The sequence below is a fragment of the Nycticebus coucang genome, chromosome 22, assembly GCF_027406575.1.
Source record: "Nycticebus coucang isolate mNycCou1 chromosome 22, mNycCou1.pri, whole genome shotgun sequence".
NCBI lineage: Eukaryota > Metazoa > Chordata > Mammalia > Primates > Lorisidae > Nycticebus > Nycticebus coucang.
Genome location: NC_069801.1, coordinates 56,978,985 through 56,997,547, shown reverse-complemented (window position 1 = coordinate 56,997,547; position 18,563 = coordinate 56,978,985). Strand labels below are relative to the sequence as shown.

The window sequence follows — 18,563 nt, the reverse complement described above, 5'->3', positions numbered from 1 at the left end:
ACTAGGCAAGTCTTGCATGGGCTGCCAGAGGGCTTTTGGTTCTCCGGGGAAGTGTCTTGATTGCCTAGAAAAGTGGGAAAATCTGAATAGTATATAGCAGCCAGATTTGAGGGGTTGGCTGGACTGGACTTGTCACCGGTTTGACAGAAGTAGAGACAGCCCTTCTAGGATGGTCCTGGCAGCAAGGGATCAGCCATTTTGACAAGGTCATGAGAAGGTTGTGAGGCCAGGCTCCTTATAGGAACATAGTCATTTTAGTCTTGCCTGCTAGGTTAGGTCTTCTAGTTGTGATAGGGACTCCAGCACCCCACTAGAACTGTTGTCTGGGGGTACAGTGAAACCTGCCTCTGAAGGATTCAGGGGAGATCTGAGTTCCCAACCTGGGTTCCCCTGAATGCTGAGGAAATAACCAGGCCATCATTGTGGACAATTAAGTTGGGGATCTGGTCTATGCCTAGGTTCTAGAGAGAGGTTATCAGCGGTGTTGTCCATCCCCTAAAACTACAGCACCACCTGATGTCCAGGCAATATGTTGCTACACAAATATTCCTACTAAAGTTGGACCCTCTCACTATATATATATATACACACACTTTTATATACATAAACATATATATACAAAAGTATATATATAATTCATTTTTATTTTGTTTTTTTCTTTTTTATTCATGTTAGTATTTTCTCCTTTTTTGTTTTTTGTTGTTATTTTATTTGTTACTAAGGTTGTTTATTTTTTGTTATTTAGAGCTTTTTGATATTTTGTGTTGATGTGTTCTGTTGCTTTCTTATTTGTATGGTTGGTTCTTTTCTTAACCTATATTTTTACTTTTATCAAGAACAAGAGTTTCTGTCTTTTTTGGTTATAGTATTTTAGCCTCATTTTTTCTCTCTCCACTTTTCACTTCAGTACATTCTCTCTTTGGATAGAGACTCATCTACCTTTCTCATCACTCCCACAATAATCACCTCTGCAGCAGCTAAGATATCCTCTCCCTCTTTCATGTCTTTCTCTTTTCATTCTTTACTCTCTTTTCCTCTCTTTCCTCTATTTTTAATTTTTAATTTCCTTTACCCATTCTTATCTTAATATTATTTCTTTCTTTCTTTCTTTTTTTTTTTTTTTGCTGAGAACTGGGGAGACACAGCAGCTGTGGTCTGGCAGGTAGGCCACAGCAGTGATCAGGCTCAAGGGGGCTAAGACACTTTTCTACCTCTAGGAAGATAGTATTGGTAGGACCACACTTCAGAATTTTTCTATTTCATTTTCATTCTTACTTAATTTTTTCTTAGTGTTTTTTGTTTTTGTGCTCTTCTTTCCCTTCCTTGTTTTGGCAAAGGATGAGTCTGGCTCTGCTCAGGCTGGTAAGGACTGCCTGATTTTGAGGAACCCTCCCTGTCTAGCTCCCTCAAAACCCTTGGGTTACAAGCATGACCTTAGCACCATCCTGATCAAAACTATTTCTTCCATTACTCTCAGCCTCTCTTCCTGACCTCTTGTCTCCTGTTCTCCAAGATTTTTTCTTCTGTTATTCCTCCTTCCATTTTTCTTTTCTTCTTTTTGTTTTATTTTATTCTTTCCTTCTTGTTTGCTCTTTCTTTCTCCCTCCCCCCCCCATTTCTCTCTGCCTGCTCCTTACCTTTCTCCCCATTTTGGCCTCACACCAAAAGGTCTCTATATCAAAACTCTGAGGCAAGAAATTTGAAGCAAAGAAGGAACTGAGAAGGAAAAAGGTTCACAAAGAGGTAACAAAAAGAAAGCACACATGAGGAGGAACTGGCAGAAAAATTCAGGCACTTTGAAAAACCAAAATAGAGCAGCTCCTCCAAGGGACCATGAGGCAGCATTTACAGAAGACTCATCCTATAAAGAATGAATGTATCTGACAGAAAGGGAATTTAAAATATTGATGATTAAGACAATAAAGGGTATTGATGAGAAAATAGAAAGACAGAACCAAAAGTCAGACAAGATATATGTAGAATATAGAAAAGGTATGGATGAGCTTAAGGAAATGAAGGAGACAATCAGGGAATGTAAAGAATCAGTAGAAAGTATCAAAAACAGATTAGACTATGGAGAAGAAAGAACATCAGAGTTAGAAGATAAAGTCTTTGAGATAACACAGGTAGTTACAGTGTCAGAAAAGAAGAGACAAAGCAGAGCAGGTACTTAGAGAACTATGTGACACCATGAAGGATTCAAACATGGATAACAGGAATCCCTGAAGAGGAAGAAGATTGTCCCAAAGGTATGGAAGACCTATTGGAGACTATCATAAATGAAAACATCCCGGGGTGGCGCCTGTGGCTCAGTCGGTAAGGCGCCGGCCCCATATGCTGAGGTGGCGGGTTCAAACCCGGCCCCAGCCAAACTGCAACCAAAAAATAGCCGGGCGTTGTAGCGGGCTCCTGTAGTCCCAGCTGCTCGGGAGGCTGAGGCAAGGGAATTGCTTAAGCCCAGGAGTTGGAGGTTGCTGTGAGCTGTGTGAGGTCACGGCGCTCTACTGAAGGCCATAAAGTGAGACTCTGTCTCTACAAAAAAAAAAAGAAAAAGGAAACATCCCAAGTTTTACTAAAGATCCTGACATACTCCTTTCAGATGGATATTGAACCCTAGGTCATCTCAACTCTAGCAAAGCCTCTCCAAGACACATTGCAATGAACCTATCCAAAGTCAAGATAAAGGAGAAAATTCTACAAGCAGCTAGGAATAAGTGCCAATTGACCTACAAGGACAGAGCCATTGGGATGACAGCAGACCTTTCAACTGAAACTTTTCAAGCCAGAAGAGCATGGTCATCCACCTTCAACATCCTTAAACAAAATTCTTTTCATTCCAGAATCCTGCTAAACTTAGTTTCAAAATTGATGGAGAAATAAAATCTTTTGCAGATCTATAAGCACTGAGGAAATTCACCACAACAAGACCAGCTCTACAGTAAATACTTAGACCTATTCTCAATACTGAACACCATGATGGACCACCACCAAAGTAAACACCTAGAAGCCAAAGACCAGAGCTTAGCTTCCACAATGGCACAAAGGATAAATCTAAGCAACAAACTATCTCATCATAAGAAGAATAGAATTCCACCACACTTATAAATATTCTCAATAAATGTCAATTGATTGAATTCCCCACTGAAAGGTACAGGCTGAGTGATTGGATAAAAAAAACACAAGCCATCCACATCCTACCTCCATGAGACACACCTAGCCCTGAAGGACAAATCAAAACTCGGGGTTAATGGATGGAAAACAGTGTTTCCAGCAAAAGGAAATCAGAAGAAAGGAGGGGTTGCAATCTTATTCTCCAACACAAGCAGATTCAAAGCAACTTTAAGAAAGACAAAGATGGACACATCATGCTGGTCAAAGGAACAATACAACAAGAAAATATCTCAATTTTAAACATCTATGCACCTAACTTCAATGCTCCCAGATTTATAAAACAGACCTTGAGGGGTCTGAGCAACATGATATCCCATAACACCTTAATAGTCAGGGACTTTAACATCCCCCTGACAGAACTGGACAGATCCTATAAACAGAAACTAAACAAGGATACAAAGGACTTAAATGTGACCCTAGAACAAATGGGATTTATAGACATATATAGAACATACCATGCCAAAGCAATAGAATATACTTTCTTCTCATCAGCTCCTGGGACATACTCAAAATAGATCACATCCTAGGATACAAATAAAACCTCAGCAAAATTAAAGCAATAGAAATTATACCATGTCTCTTCTCAGACCACAAGGTTATAATGGTGAAGCTCAACTCCAATAAAAATGTTCATCCCCACACAAAATCTTGGAAACTAAACAACCTTATGCTGAATGATAGTTGGGTTCAGGAAAAGATAAAAGAGGAATTTGCTAATTTCCTCAAACATAGCAACAATGAAGAGGCAAGTTACCAAAACCTCTGGAATACAGCAAAAGCAATCCTGAGAGGAAAATTTTAAATACCTACCATCATAAAACAGAAAGTGAGTACATCAGAACACTCACAAACCATCTTATTGAATTGGAAAAAGAAGAACACTCTAACCCTAAACCCAATAGAAGAAAAGAAATAGCCAAAATTAAATCACAGATTAATGAAATTGAAAAACAAAAAATCATTCAGAGACCCAGGCACGGTAACTCATGTCTGTAATCTTGGCACGTGAGAGGCCGAGATGGGTGAATTGCCTGAGCTCATGGGTTCAAGACCAGCCTGAGCCAAATAGACCTCATCTCAAAAAAAAAAAAAAAATAGCCAGGCATTGTGGCAGGCACCTGTAGTCCCAGCTAGTTGGTAGGCTGAAGCAAGAGAAGCTTGAATCCAAGAGTTTGAGGTTGCTGTGAGCTATGATGCAATGGCACTCTACCAAGTGTGACAAAGTGAGACTTTGTCTCAAAAATAAATAAATAAATCATTTAGAACATTAACGAAACAAAAATTGTTTTTTGAAAAAGTAAATAAAATAGATATACCTTTGGTCAGACTAATTAGAAGCAGACTAACTAGAAAAACAAAATCTCTAGTAACCGCAATCAGGAATGATATAAGGGAAATTACAACAGATGCCACAAAGATAGAAGGATCATCTCTGAATACTACAAGAAACTCTATGCCCAGAAATTTGACAATGTGGAGGAATTGGATCAAAACTTGGAATCACACCTTCTCCCAAGACTTAATCAAAAATAAATAGATCTTTCAAATAGCCAAATTTCAAGCATTCAGATCAAAGAAACAATAAAAATCTCCCTACAAAAAATTGCCTTGGCGGGAGGGGGCAAGATGGCCTACTAGAGCCTGCTTTCCAAAGAGGTGCCCATCCAAAAGGAGAGATAAAGAACAGAAGGTTCTCAAGAAAACTAAAGGTCAGTATATGAGCTGAGAAAAGATTGAGGAGTACACATCATCCCTGCTGAGGCAAGCTGTGACTCCAAGGAAACAAACTATAAGTACAAAACCTATCACCAAGAAGATGAGAGAGCCCTCCCCCAAGAGAGTGCTTCACTGTGTGCTTTCTACAAGTGAGCAGAGTTGAAATCTCTACTTACATTATCTCACAGGAGAGAGCTGCTAAACACTGGAACTCCTTCTCCAGAGAGATCCCACCTGTGAACCTAGGCATTCCCCTGCCCAGCATAAAATTGAACAAATATTCTACCCATAATTCTGAACTCCCAGTCCACTTCTCCCCACTCTACCCCGCTTCCAGATGGTCTGGAATCTTGTCCAGAGTGTTTGGCAATTCCTCAAGAGGTCTGGGCATGGCGTGGGTCGCTGCATGACTGCACTGAAAACCACAACATGAATGCAGGGAGAGAGAGTCAAGTGGGAGAGGGAGTAACATGGCCCATGACAGAGCATGGTGGCTGTGGCAAAGTCAGGGCTTACACCATGGTTAGATTTTGGAGAAACACTTACTGTTTCTCTTGACCACCAGAGGGAGCTTTGCCTCAACCTCAGGGACCACCAGGAGAATGCAGCTGGGACAGAGACACAGACACACTGAGCAAGAAATATGCACTGAGGTGGTATCCACCTGCAGACAGTGGTAAACACACCCTGGGACTGACAATGGTGATGCATTCCCCAGTTGCCTTTGAGCACTGGAGGGAGCTGGGCTTCAGATCCATGAGGTTTCCCTGGTGGCAGAGTGCAGTGTGGGAAGAAGCAATGACTCCCTTTTGTCTCGGGCAGGCCCATATCCTGCCACTTTTACCCACTGAAAGGAGCTGGGCCACAGCCCCACAGAGTTACCAGTGGCAGAGTAAGACTGCAGCATAAAGCAGGGAAGGAGGCACCAACCCTCCTGGTGCAACTTTTTGGCTGGGTGGGCCTTCCTGACACCATTAACCACCAATGGAAGCCAAACCCCAGCCTCTTGGGTTTCTGGGTCCAAGCTGCCTATGGATCCCTGCCATCAGGTGGCTGGAAACTGTTTCAAACCTTTCAGTTGAGCAGTGATTCTGCTCCATGGGATAATTGGTTTGGAACTCATGACCTGGGCTGTATATCAGGGACCCTCCAAGGTCGAGCCATGGTTTTGTTGAAGTTGGAGGGACTGATTCTCCTCATGCAATTGTCACTGGAGAAGGGCAGGAGAGTCTCAGTTGCTTGTTTCTCCCCCCAGCTGAGATTTCAGCCTAATTCCACAACTCAATAGGATTGGATAGAGGCTGGCTGACTACAAGACAGAGCCAGCTAGCCCTGTCACACCAATTAGGTCCTCAGAGTCTCTGGCTGAAGCTCTGAGAGGGACCTTTGTAAAGCTATAAGGGAAAAGCCATAATCACTAGTCACAGCTCTTTAATAAAGAGCTAGTTAACTACAATTCCTGGAACCCCTAATCCAATTTTCCCCTACCAGTTATAATACCCAAACTGCAGAAAATAATCATGGGGTAGAACCAGAGGAAGAACTCTGGCAACATGAATAATCAGAGTAGATTGACTCCCCAAGGAATGGCAAAGGTGATACCTCAGAAGATGCCATTCATAAACAAATAGCTGAAATGTCAGAAATAGAATTCAGAATATAGATGTCAAATAAGATGAATAAATTCAAGGAAAAGATTGAAATAGAAATCCAAAGAAGTGCAAAAGTTGTCTCGAGAAACTAATGAATTCAAAGACAAAATTACCAAGGATATGGACATAAGGAGAAAGACAATAGCAGAGCTCAAGGAAATGAAAAGTTATTCAAGGAGCTCCAAAATACAGTAGAATCCCTCAGTAATAGAATTGAGCAGGGAGAAGAATGGATCTCAGAAATTGAAGAAAAAGATTTTGAACGACCCCAAATGCTCAAAGAGGGAGGCAAATGGAGAGCAAAAACTCATCATTCCCTGAGAGAGTTGTGGGACCACCCCAAAAGATCAAACATTCATCTTATAGGAATTCCTGAAGGAGAACAGGAGGGCCCTAAAGGCACAGATTCTGTACTCCAAGATATTATGGAGGAGAATTTCCCAAGCTTTGCAAGAGATACTGAAATTTAGATAGTAGACAGCTTCAGGACCCCAGTATGATCCAATCCAAGTAAAGCATCTCCTGGACACATTATAATTAACTTTGCCAAAGTTAATATGAAGGAGAAAATTCTGCAAGCACCCAGATGTAAGAAAAGCATTACCTAAAAAGGGAGAAATATTAGAATGACTACAGATCTCTAGCTGAAATCTTTCAAGCCAGAAGAGGATGGCCATCGACCTTCAATCTCCTAAAACAAAACAGCTCCCAGCACAGGATCCTGCATCCAGCTAAATCGAGTTTCATTGGTGATGGAGAAATTAAATGCTTTACTGACATACACATGTTGAAGAAATTTGCCATAACTAAACCAGCTCTCCAGGATATTCTCAGACCCATCCTCCATAATTATCAGCACAGTGGTCCACCACCAAAGTAAACTCAACCAGAAATTTTTAAACAAAACCTAACTTCCACAGTGGGGAAAGGATTAAAAATATCCACTAGACATTTGGAAAACATGACACCCAAAACACTACCATGCTTATCAATTCTCTCAATATTTGTGAATGGCTTAAATTGTCCTCTAAAGAGGCACAGGTTGGCTGACTGGATACGTAAACTCAGACCAGATATCTGCTGCATACAAGAGTCTCTTGTCTATCTTGTTTATCTTAAAGGATAAAAATAGACTCAGGGAATGGCACCTGTGGTTCAAACGGGTAGGGTGATGGCCCCATATGCTGGAGGTGGTGGATTCAAACCCAGTCCTGGCCAAAAACTGCAAATAATAATAATAATAATAATAATAATAATAATAATAGACTCAGGGTGAAGTAATGGACATCTATAATTCAGGCAAATGGAAATCAGAAAAAAGCAGGGGTTGCAATTTTATTTGCAGATACAATAGGCTTTAAACCAACAAAGGTAAGGAAAGATAAGGATGGTCACTTCATATTTGTAAGGGAAACACTCAACATGAAGAGATTTTGATTATTAACATTTATGCACCATACCAGAATGCTCCTCAATTTATAGAGGAAACCCTTACAGATATGAACAATTTCATATCTTCCTGCACTATAATGGTTGGAAATCTTAACACCCCATGGGCAGTTTTGAACAGAGCCTCCAAGGAAAAACTAAACAAAGAAATAATGGACTTAAACATAACCCTACAACAAATGGACTTAACAGACATCCATAGAACATTTCATCCTAATAAAACAGAATAAAAAATTGCCCTGATCATGATGGCTTCACACCAGAATTCTTTCAAACCTTCAAAGCAGAGCTTATGTCCATACTGCAGACATTATTCCAAAAAATTAAGGAGGAAGGAATATTCCCCAATGCATTCTGTGAAGCAAACATCACTCTGTACCCAAAACCAGGAAAAGATCCAACTGAAAAGGAGAATTACAGGCCAATTTCACTCATGAATATAGATGAAAAAAATTCTCAAAAAACCCTAGCTAACAGATTAAAGCTTATCATTTAAAAAGTCATACATCATGATCAAGTAGGATTCGTCCTTGGGATACAAGGCTAGTTAAACATACACAAATCCTTAAACATAATTCACCATATCAACAGAAGCAAAAACAAAGACCATATCATCCTCTCAATAGATGCAGAAAAAGCATTTGATAAAATTCAGCATCTTTTCCTAATTAGAACTCTGAGGAATATAGGCATAGATAACACATTTCTCAAACTGACCAAAGCCTTCTGTGACAAACCCAGAGCTAATATTAAACTAAATGGAGTAAAACTGAAAGCTTTTCCACTCAGAACTGGAACAAGAAAAGGTTGTCCTCTATCACCACTAACTATTCAATTTAGTGCTGGAAGTTCTGGCCAATACAATCAGGCAAGAGAAGGAAATAAAGGGCATCCAAATGGGGGCAGAGGAAGTGAAACTCTCCCTCTTTGCTGAGGATATGACCTCATACTTAGAGAACCCCAAAGACTCAACCACAAGACTCCTGGAAGTGATCAAAAAATACAGTAAGGTCTCAGGATATAAAAGCAATGTCCACAAATTGGTAGCCTTTCTATATGTCAGTAACAGCCAACATGAGAAGCTAATCAAGAACACAATTTCCTTCTCAATAGCATCAAAGAAAATGGAATTCCTAGGAATATACCTCACAAAAGAGATTAAGTACCTCTATGAAGAAAACTACAAAACCCTAAGAAAAGAAATAGCAGAAGATATTAACAAATGGAAGAACATACCATGCTCATGGCTGGGAAAAATCAACACTGTTAAAATGTGTATAATTCCCAAAGCAATCTACAGATTCAATGCCACCCCTATTAAAATACCAACATCATACTTTCAAGACATGGAAAAAATAATTCATTTTGTATGGGACCAGTAAAAAACCTGTATACCCATGGCAATTTTTAGTAACACAAACAAAGCCAGAGGCATCAGCCTACCAGACTTTAGGCTGTACTACAATGACATAGTGATCAAAACAGCGTGGTATTGGCACAAAAATATAGACATAGACATCTGGAACCGAATGGAAAACCAGGAAATGAAACTAACATATTACTGCCACCTGATGTTTGATAAATCAAACAAGAGCATGCTGGGGGAAAGAATCCCTATTCAATAAATGGTGCTGGGAGAATTGGATATCCACATGTAAAAGACTGAAACTGGACCCGCACATTTCTCCACTCACTAAAATTGATTCAAAATGCATAAAAGACCTACATCTAAGACATGAAATAATAAAATTTGTCAAAGAAAGTATGGGGAAAGCACTTGAAACTATCACCCTGGGGAAAGACTTTATGAGGAAGATTTCCATGGCAATTGCAACAGCAATGAAAATAAATAAATAGGACTTAATTAAACTGTAAAGCTTCTGTACAGTTAAGGAGACAACAACCAAAGCAAATAGATGACCTACACAATGGGAAAGGATATTTGCATATTTTGAATCAGACAAAAGCTTGATAACTAGGGTCTACAGAGAACTCAAATTAATCAACATAAAAAGAGCCAACAATCACTTGTATCATGGGACAAGAGAGATGGTAGGTCTACTTTTAGTTCCTTGAGTATGCTCCAAACTTCTTTCCAAAAAGGCCATATTGGCTTGCATTCCTACCAGCAGTGTAGAAGTGTTCCCTTCTCTCTGCATCCATGCCAACATCTAGTTTGGGGATTTTGTTATGTGGGCTAATCTTACTGGAGTTAGATGATATTGTTCAAGTCTCTTGCTCACATAGAAATGGGGTTATTTGTTCTTTTCTTATTGATTAGTTCGAGTTCTCTGTGGATTCTAGTTATCAGACCTTTGTCAGAAGTATAACCTGCAAAAATCTTCTCCCATTCTGAACATTGTCTGTTTGCTTTACTTACTGTTCTCTTGGTTGCACAGAAACTTTTTAAGTTGATCAGATCCCACTAATGTATATTTGATGTTTCTTCAATTCCACGGGGGTTCCTCCTCATAAAATATTCTCCCAGGCCAATTTCTTCAAGTGTTTTCCCTGCACTGTCTTCTAGTAGTTTTATAGTTTCACGTCTTAAGTTTAAATCTTTTACCCAGTGAGAATCAATTTTTGTTAATGGTGAAGGTGGGGGTCCAGTTTCGGTTTTCTACAGGTCACCAGCCAGTTCACTGAGCAACATTTGTTAAATAGGGTGTCTTTCCCCCACTGAATGTTTTTGATAGGCTTATCAAAGATCAAATGACAATAAGTAGCTGGGTTCATGTCTTGGTTCTCTATACTGTTTCATAAATCTACCTCTCTGTTTTTGTGCCAGGACCATGCTGTTTTGATCCCTATAGATTTATAGTATAGGAGGTAACATGATACCTCCTGATTTATTTTTATTTCTGAGTAATGTATTGGCTGTTCGAGGTTTCTTTTGATTCCATACAAAATGAAGCACTATTTTTTCAAGCTCTTTAAAGTATGAAAATGGTGCTTTAATAGCGATTGCATTAAATCTGTAGATTGATTTGGGTAGTATAGACATTTTAACAATGTTGATTTTCCCAGCCATGAGCATGGTATGTTTTTCCATTTGTTAACATCTTCAGCTATGTCTTTTCTCAGAGTTTCATAATTCTCTTTATAGAGATCGTTCACTCCTTTGTTAGGTAAATTTCCAGATATTTCATCTTCTGTGGCACTACCATAAAAGTAATAGATTCCTTGACTATATTTTCAGCTTGACTATTATTGGCATATATAAAAACTACTGATTCGTAGTATTGATTTGGATGCTGCTGTTTTTCTTAATCACTTCTGAGAGTTTTGTAGTTAGTCCCTGTGTTTTCCATTTATAGTATCATATCATCTGTGAAGAGTGAGAGTTTGATCTCTTCTGCCTGCATTTGGATACCTTTGATAGCCTTCTCTTTCCTGGATGCAATGGCTAAGACTTCCATTACTATGTTGAATAGCAATAGAGACAGTGGGCATCCTTGCCTAGTTCTTGATCTGAGTGGAAATGTTTTCAGTTTTACTCCATTCAATATGATATTGGCTGTGGGTTTGCTGTATATAGCCTCTATCAGTTTCAGAAATGACCCATCTAAGCCTATTTTTTAAGTTTTCTGATCATAAAAGGATGCTCAATATTATCAAAAGCTTTTTCTGCATCAACTGAGAGAATCATGTAGTCTTTGTTTTTTATTTTATTTATGTGATGCATTATATTTATAGATTTATATATGCTGAATCAACCTGTAACCCTGGAATAAAACCAAATTGATAATGATGTATAATTTTTTTGATGAGTTGTTGAATTCTGTTTGCTAAGATCTTATTGAGTATTTTTGCATTGGTATTCATTAATGATATTGGTGTATAATTTTCTTTCTTTGTTGGATCCTTTTCTGGTTTGGGGATCAGGGTGATATTTGCTTCATAGGATGTGTTAAGAAGTATTCCTTCTTTTTATATGCTTTGAAAAAGGTTGTATAAGGTTTGGTAGAATTCTGATGTGAAGCTATCTGGTCCCAGACTTTTCCTTTTTGGGAGATTTCATATAGTTGATGCTATTTCAATGCTTGATGTGGGTCCATTTAAATTTTCTAATTCTTTCTGGTTGACTCTAGGAAGGTGGTATGCTTCCAGGTATTGGTCCATTTCCTTCAGATTTTCATATTTCTGAGAACAGAGTTTTTTGTAATAATCACTGTGGATTTTTTAAATTTCTGAGGTGAGGTGTCTGTTGTTACTTCTCCTTTGTCATTTCTGATAGATGATATTAGAGATTTTACTTTACTTTTCTTTTTTTTTATTGTTGGGGATTCATTGAGGGTACAATAAGCCAGGTTACACTGATTGCATTTCTTAGGTAAAGTCCCTCTTGCAATCTTGTCTTGCCCCCAGAAAGTGTGGCACACACTTTTCTATTTCTGGATAGGTTGGCCAAAGATTTATCAATTTTGTTAATTTTTTCAAAAAACAAACTTTTTGTTTCATTGGTCTTCTGAATTATTCTTTTATTTTCAATTTCATTTAATTCCACCCTAATTTTGGGTATTTCTTTTCTTCTGCTGGGTTGGAAGTTGTAATGTTCTTCCTTTTTAGTTGCTTGAGACAACCCATTAAGTTGTTGGCTTTCTTTCTTTCTGTTTTCTTCATAAAGGCTCCCCACACTATAAATTTCCTCATAGGACTGCCTTTGCAGTATCTCACAGGTTTTGATAATTTGTGTCTTCGTTATCATTTTGATCCAAAAATTTAGTGATTTCCTTCTTAATCTCATCTTTGACCCAGCTACTATTCAGCCTAAGTTTATTTCATTTCCATGACTTTGTTTGAGTGTGAAGATTCCTGTTGCTGTTGAATTCAACTTTAATTCCATGGTGGTCAGAGAAGACACAAGGAATAATTTCTATTCTTTTAAATTTGCTTATGTTTGACTTGTTTCCTAAGATACGATCAATTTTGGAGAGACACAATTATAAGAGGGTCTTTATCTAACAAATGCAATCAATGTAACCTGGTTCTTTGTACCCTCAATGAATCTCCAACAATTAAAAAAAAAAAAAAAAAAAACTTGAGGACATCACACTGAGTTTAAAATACTGATTGCAAATACACAAATACTGTATGATTCCACTTATGTGAGTTATCTGGAGTAGTGAAATTCATAGAAATAGAAGGTAAATGTGTGCTGGCTGGAGAGTGAGAGCGGGGGAATGGATAGTTGTTTAATGGATAGGAAGTTTCAGTTTTACAAGATGAATATGTTCTGGAGATTGATTGCCCAATAATGTGAATATACTTAACACTACTGAACTATTTACTTAAAAATGTCTAAGATGGTTAAGTTTTATGCTATGTGTATTTTACCATACTTACAAAAATTAAATAATCCACAGGTTTAAAATGACAGAAATTTATTTCTATATTGGGTAAAAGTTTAGAAGCTGGATTCTGCAAAGCCTTTAGGATTTCCACACCCTAGGAAGTGTTGCTGTTGTATCCTGAATGATGCTCTTGTTGACTCTCTAAGATGGCTCATCACTAGGGCTTCCCTTCCACCAGTAGGCAGAGACAAAGGGGAACCACATACCCTTTTCAAGGATGTCCCATATTTTTGCTTCTCTCCCACATATTAAAAGAAAAAGAGTTGCCTTAGGACACAGACTAAATGCTCAAATGTTAATGAAAGCTGATAAACAAAAAAATAAATAAAAAAGCATAATTTTTGCAATATGTAATGCCACAGATAAGCAAAACAGTCCTCAAATAGTCTGCATGCAGCCCATAGGCTTCACATTGGACACCCCTGCAAGGGCTTTAGATGTGGATTAACCATCATTTTTGCTTATGTTCTCTTGGCCAGAGCTCTGTCACTTGGTCACAGGAAATCTGCCAGATGTACACCTTCTCTGGACAACCAGATATCACCTAAAACTTTAGAAAAAGAGAAAAGTAAATATTGGGGGACAGCTATCAGTTACTATCACTTGCTGGGTACTTACCTGAATCAGTTTATGTAAATCAAAAACATCCTTACAATGATGGTAGATTTAATCTCACTAATTGGATGATGAGGCTCAAAGAGTTTAAGTAAGGTGGGGCAGTAATGTTGTAGAGCAAGAATTTGCAACTCCACTGCTCGTGCCCATCAGGACCCACATTCTACTCTAATACATGTCCTAGAAAAATCAGTTTATAGTTTTTCTATGTTCTGAACATTTGTGACCCCATCAAAATTCACATTTTGAAGCCTACTTACCAGTGTGGTGGTATTGTAAGGAGGAGCCTTTGGGAGGTGATTAGCCCTCCTGTAAGTCATGCCTGTATAAAGATTTCCCAGAGAGCTCCTTTCAAGTGAGGAGACAGTGAGAAGGTGCCACTTATATGCTGGAATGTGGCCTCAGCCGACTCAGAATCAGCTGGTGCCTTGGTATTTTGTTAAACTTCCCAGTCTCCATACCTGTGCAAAATAAATTTCTGATATAAGCCACCTGGTCAATGGTGTTTGATCTAGCAGCCTGAATAGACTAAGACAAAACCCTTCAGTGGGCCTGTTGATCCTGGTTATTCCACTCCTGAGCTAATCAGGCTCAGAGGGAGTTATGGAACTGGCAGTTTTCTACAAAAGCCCTTTGAAGGTTGAAGAACCATTTTATTTCTTTGCAATCTGGTCAAGAATTGAAATACAACAGATGAGATCTTGGAGAATACTCCTACATCTTTAGTGGAAACGTCTTAAAAAATAATAGAACCTCTTCTTTTTTTGCAGAGAAAGTACACACTGACATTGATAGAGTGATTGGCCAGGACTAGCTGCCAAGCGTGGCCACGCGGGAGTCCCTGCCCTACACCAACGCCATCATCCATGAGGTGCAGAGGACGGGAAACATCGTCCCCCTGAATGCTCCCAGGGAAGTGACAGTTGATACCACCTTGGCTGGATACCACCTGCCCAAGGTAACCAGGCACTACTGGGCTCAAGATATTCAAGTTCTTTTAGAAGATGGAAAGAGGAACTTGGGAAATGATATCAATTTTTTTCCTAAGGAGTCATGTAAATGGGGATAAAGCTGTGTTATCAGATTGCTCTACACTACCATAGCACTACCATTTCCTACATGTGTGTTCTTTAGAACATAAGTTTAACTAGATATTCAGAGGTCTTGTGAGGAGTGAGGAAGGGATGATTTTTAGGCTAAAATATGATTAGGCAAAGACTGCCTTTCCTTTGGTGTGTGGTTTTTCAGCATTTTTATTTACTAATGAGTGTTGTGAATCTCTGTGGGCACACAGCAGGCAGCAGTTCTAGATCAGATTTTGCTCCAAATGCCTTTTCTTTGCCTGGAAGAGCATCTCACAGGACTAGGGACTGGGCCAGACCTTGGAAACGTTCTGCCTCACAGTCCTGGTGTTGTAGAATGTGGGAAATGTGAGAGGATATTTGAGAACACCTGGGCCAACATCACATCAATGCTGGTGTCTCTAACACAACATCCCACAGGTATTTCTCTAGCTTTCATTTACAGCCTCGTGATGGGGCACTTGTCATCTCACAAGGAGGCCAATCCCAGTGTGTGCTGTCTTAGTCATTAGGAAGGGAAAGGAGGAAACACCAAGCAGTGATTCTGTGTCATGGAACTAACCTCTTTCAAAATGTCTTACTCCGTTCTCAAGTAACTCTGTTATTCCTGCTTTATGACTGGGAAGTCAGGCTCAGATGAATTAATTTGCATGACATCTCTCAAGTCCATAGTGATGAGAGCTGGGGACCCAGAATCAGAGCTATTCTGATTGCCTGTACTACACCCTGCTTCCTCCACGGAGTTGCTTTTTTTTTTAAAGGCATCTCCCTGCAATGTTATCAATTCGTCTCTATTACATGCTCTGTCCTTACAAAGGGAGTTCTGACTCTCTCCACCTGCCACTCTCAGGACCTCTGCAGACAGCTCTCCTGCGCCCCCTGGCGTCCTCTCTTCATATTGACATTCTCAGTCCTGCTCTGCTCCCCCCACCAACTTGAGGAACCTCTGGGCTCTGCTTGGTTGTCTACGTCCCTCCAAGTGTGTCCCACTCCAGAAAGATCTCAGAGGTAGAACTCAAGAACTTGGCAATCGGATACTGCTCGGCTACTGTTCCTTTCTTACTTCCTCACTGAGTGACCACCATGTGGATAAAAGTTCCCATGTGCTATTTGCATTTCTCTAGCAAGTCCCTTAAATTCAAGGAACCAGCCCAGCTCAGCACACTTCTTCTACCACTGATTTTTAATGTCAGTTTTGACAACCATCCTGGGAACTGAAAAATTGAATTAACTATGTGTTACAAAGCCTAGAGCCATGGCTGGGACACCAAATTGACCTAGTTCCTAGGTCCACCTTCACAGACTGTGGGGTTCTGGAAATCACACTTAACCTCTCAGAGATTCTTTATCTGTAAAGTGTATTTAACCTACCTTGTGGGATTGACAAGATGAAATGAGACCATGCATCTAGAGAATTCAACGCAGGCCTTAGTATAGAACGTGCTCACAATTCTTTGCTAATTCATCAAGTACTCATTAAGCACCTGAAGTGCTCAGGTTGGGGAAACAACTCTGAGCCTAATAATCATGCCAGTGTATTGTTACGAACTGTGACAACTGCCCAGGAGAAAATCCCGCTGGGGACAGGCAGGAGAAGGGAAGGAAGGCTTCCAGAAGGAGGGGACGTTTGGGCTGAGGATTGAGGATGATGGGGATTGACAGGAGGGGGCACGTGGCGTGTTTGAGAAATGAAAGATGCCACCATCGCAGGAGCATAGGCAGAGGGGCAGTGTGGCCCAGATGGGGGACAGGGGACCAGGCTCCACCCTGAGAGTGATGAGAAGCTGCTTAAGGGTCCTGAGTCTGAGGCATGAGGGGAGTGACATGATGAGGCCATGCTGGAGATTCACTCTGCTTTCGGGGTGCAGAGCAGACTGAAAGGAGCAACAGGGTGTGGGCACAGCAAGGAGGAGCCATTATAGGAAAGAGGCAGCCTGGAGTAAGGTGGCGGTTGTTGGGGGGTACAGAAGGTGATGGAATTGGGGGAAACTGAACATAAAATCCACCAGTTTCACTGATGGGTTGGCTGGAGGCAGAGTGAAGGAAAGGATCGCTCTGGGGAATCCTGGGCGTCTTTTAGTATGTCCTTGGATGGAGAGGTGCATCCTCCCACTGGCCTACCTAATATGGGAATCCAGGACAGTGTACTGGAAACTGGACAGAAGATCCATTCTGAAGTCAGTTGCCAGCCTTCCCTGGAAAGATTCCCTGCAGGCAAATGCAGACCAATTTGTAAGCTCTCCCCCAAAAGAGCTGGCCCTGGGAAGGTGGTGGTGGACTCAGGAGATGTGGGTGGGTTGGGGAGGCTGGGTGAGGCCCTGCCATAGAAGCATGGGCCCCACTGCCCTTCTGCATGGGGGTGCTGCATGAGTTAAACCTCGCCTGAGTTTTGCTGCCTTCTCCAGGGTACTATGGTCTTCACCAATTTGACTGCACTACACAGGGACCCAGCGGAGTGGGCCACACAGGACATGTTCAATCCTGAGCATTTTCTGGAGAATGGACAGTTTAAGAAAAGGGAATCCTTTCTTTCTCAATAGGTGAGTTGTAATGAAGGAGTGTGGGGGCCAACTGCCTCTCCCGGCCGTCCCCTGCTCTTCTCCCCACAACGCCTGCCTGAGCTGCAGTGTCTATGGACAGCCCTGGCTGATGGGACCCCATCTGCCTGTGCTCGGCAGCCCCAGGACTGGCTGATCACTGCTTCAGACTGTCCTTCGGTTCCATGCCCTCCAGCTTCCTCTGGAGACGTCAGCTTCCCTTGTCCTGTCCCCTAAACATTGGGGAGAGAAGCCCCTCATTCACAAAGAATGTTAAAACTTCTGCCATCTTTTTTTTTGAGACAGACCCTTAAGCTGTCGCCCTGGGTAGAGTGCTGTGGCATCACAGCTGACAGCAACCTCCCACTCCTGGGCTCAAGCGATTCTCCTGCCTCTGCCTCCCAAGTAGCTGGGACTACAGGCGCCCGCCACAACGCCCAGCTATTTTTTTTGGTTGCAGCTGTTCATTGTTGTTTGGCAGGTCCGGCTGGATTCGAACCTGCCAGCTCACGTGTACGTGGCTGGTGCCTTAGCTGCTTGAGCCACAGGCACCAAGCCAAAACTTCTGCCATCTTTATGGACTTTTTAAAGTTGTTTTTAAAGGATTCTGCCTCACACAGAAGCAGAGCTGATCTATGCTAAGGGAAAGGGGGGGATAGAAGGAAGTTATTTATCCCCTCTCTGCATGCACCAGTGCAGTGCCTTTGAATACCACTGGCTTAACTAGATTGGGTTCTGCTCTATAAACACTCCCTGTGGAGTGTTCTTTTCCTTTTTTTATGTTGTAATTATCCCTCTAATGTCTAGTTAATTTACTTATATGTTATACATCTTGAAAAGGAGAAAAGAGGATGCAGTGTAAATTCTTTCTCTCCTATCTTTAAGCTAGCCAATTTCAAAAGGATATTTTTAACTCATAACATTATAAAGCAATAACAAACATTTTTAGTGTATTGCAGGGGATAACTTTGATATGATGCATAGGTT

The 18,563-nt window shown here is 40.6% G+C and overlaps 1 protein-coding gene and 1 pseudogene across 1 annotated transcript in view; both read left to right on the top strand.

The window, feature by feature from the left end:
* The window catches only part of LOC128574827 (cytochrome P450 2J2), a 90,556-nt gene that overhangs the window by 17,562 nt on the left and 54,431 nt on the right, over positions 1-18,563 (top strand). The window lies entirely within an intron of this gene.
* The window catches only part of LOC128574740 (cytochrome P450 2J2-like), a 41,737-nt pseudogene that overhangs the window by 18,114 nt on the left and 5,060 nt on the right, over positions 1-18,563 (top strand).